The sequence below is a fragment of the Helianthus annuus genome, chromosome 9, assembly GCF_002127325.2.
Source record: "Helianthus annuus cultivar XRQ/B chromosome 9, HanXRQr2.0-SUNRISE, whole genome shotgun sequence".
NCBI classification, from domain to species: domain Eukaryota; kingdom Viridiplantae; phylum Streptophyta; class Magnoliopsida; order Asterales; family Asteraceae; genus Helianthus; species Helianthus annuus.
The window spans coordinates 60,786,515-60,789,243 of NC_035441.2; positions in this window are offsets into that span (position 1 = coordinate 60,786,515).

Genomic DNA, 2,729 nt, shown 5'->3' on the forward strand with positions numbered 1-2,729 from the left:
TGTGTATCTAAGTCCACCCTGAACTTGTTTCTTCAATAATCATCTATCAACCTGCAACATGTATTAAAATATGATCAACAGAGATGTTTGCGAGTATACAAGTTTGAATACATAGCATAATAGTGAAAATGTTTAATGGTGCTCATATCCAACATGATAAAATGTATCCCATGTTACTAACATACTATATGTCAAACCAAAATTTAACGCAACCGTGATTACCCAACATCGTCGAAACGAAGAGGGTGTAATGGTGTTTACTTAAAAATACCACTAGAATACGGGCGGGATGTTAGTCCTATAACGCTATAATTGTTAATGTAGGCTTACAAAGTTAATGAACATATAGACACGTGTAAACATAGCATGTGAGATTAACAAGTATCAACAAGTCTCATGTTTAATAGTGGATAGAGTGTGATTTTGTAACAAGTTTAATAGTGTTACGTGTTTTTGTATAATTGTACATGTTGCACCCAAAATGCATAAAATGAAAAAGGGGTCGAGTATACTCACAGTTTTGTGTAGATTTTCATGAAAACCGAGAGCTGATTAGGTGATGGTTGGTACACCGACTTGCCCTACATCGGGTAACTGTGTTAAAGTAATTGTACATAATTGGAGGAATCGGATAGAATGATGTCTTGTAAACCAAATGAGTGTTGGAACTCATATGAAATGGTTTAACAAAGTATACATTCTGATTTGGAATGAATCCTAAGTGCTTTTGACCCGTTATGACCCGTCAAGATAGTTTACGCTACTTTAAGGTGTCATGTGCGTAACTACGCGTTCGGATGGTTAAACAAGTCCTATGATAAGTATTAAATGCCCAATGATGTTTGAAAATGTTATAATATCAGTTTAGGTGTCAAAAGTTTGGTTGGGGGGGGGGGGGTATTGCACGAACCTCCCGGTCGCTGGAGTGATCCCACTCCACAAGCTAGCTTAGCCCCATAGCTGCCTGGCGGTTAATACCCACCGAGTTGTCGTCTTGGCGGTCTTGCGCCTACCAAGACTCGAACCCGGCTCTCTTGAGAAAGAGGGGGTGAGGCTGGCCAACTGGGCTACCCCAGTTGGTTAGTCAAAAGTTTGGTTACATATGCTTAAATCGGATTTATGCATAAAAAGGGCATTTTGGTCATTTTCTAAGGGCATCTAAACAACCTATCATACAACTAACCAAACGAAGTGACCATAAGTGTAACACCCCGAAAACGGGTTTGGTAATCAAACCCCGTTAATACTAAAAGACGGGTAAAATACCGTTAGAGGTAAAGATTAACCCGAAAATATTAGGATTTAAACGAATAATCCTAATATTAAATACAGCGTGAATAAAAGCTTTTACGGGAGTAAGTTTATAAGAAGTTCGAGTTAACGGGACTTAAAATAAAACAGGTTATAACTCCCGGAACCCACTAAATAACTAGGAATATCAACCTAGTTAGTCTAGTGTTTTAAAATAATGAGGGAACTTGATGTAGTAACATTTATAAACCTGGGTAAAGTTGAGGGACTAAAATGGTTAAACTGAGAAAATGGGTTTTTATTAATTAAAACTAAAAACACCAAAACACACACCTTTGTGTGTGTCCTGGTCACACAAAACACAGGAGCCAAGAAGGGCTCTAAAGTTCAAACCCTAACAAGTAAAATCAACAAATTGAAGGGGTAAATCCAACCCAAATCGAAATCCAGGCACGAATTCGTGATCACCTCGATGAAGGGATCATAAGGTATGCCAAATTTCATTATGTAGTTCCATCTTGAATTCTTGGTGAACATATGAAATCGAAAATTTGGCTTGCATGATTGAAGTTTGGATGAAATTAGGATGAAATCATGTCTAGGAGCAAACCCTAGTCAATAGTTTGTTGAATTAGTGTTCATAGATATGAAATTCATAACCATCCATTTATGTGTTAAATGAGTTTTGTAGAAATATGATGAACACTTGAATTAAGGTGTTAAATGGATGAACATTGAAGTAGTGATGCTAGTTCTAGGTGTAGTTCATGTACACTAGACATAGAGGCATTATTTTGATACTAAAACTTGGTTAAAATGATGACCATAATTGGATAAAATACGTGTACAAAATCGCGCATACAAGATGTTTGTTAAAATGCCCGATGAATATTGAAAAGAAGATTTTATGAGAGACATGCGTAATTGGCAAGTTTGACTAATTACGTGAAACATGGGTTAAAACGGCTTCTAATCATAACGATGATTTAACTTAATTATGCATATGGTATGATTAAAGGTAGTTGACTTCTAAAAGTCAAACTAACTGTCACACCCCGAAATATCAGAGCTGGTGTGACTGGACCGGTATCTTCATTGTACAGCGGAAGCAAATAAACTAAGACCTCTAGAAGATGAACACCGCTAAGTTCTCGAATTTCCATGGGTTCTCCTATTCCAACCGTTCCATAGTTTTGAAAATGCAACCTGAGAAAGAACATGCGAAGAAAATCAACATAAAGTTGAGCGAGTTCATATTTTGTTTTGAAAAGATTTAAAATAAATCTTTTTTTATAACCGGTTTTAAAGTTGTTGAGAAAATATAGTAAAATCATTTTCTTGGCATGATATATGAAAACTGTGAGTCTAGCCCACGAGAGTCTTTGTGCATTGCACGAGAGAGAATGGGCCGAGCCCAAACGAACCTTTGTAAGCAGGATCAGCGCGTCCTCTTACTTAGGTATAATTTGAAAAACGTT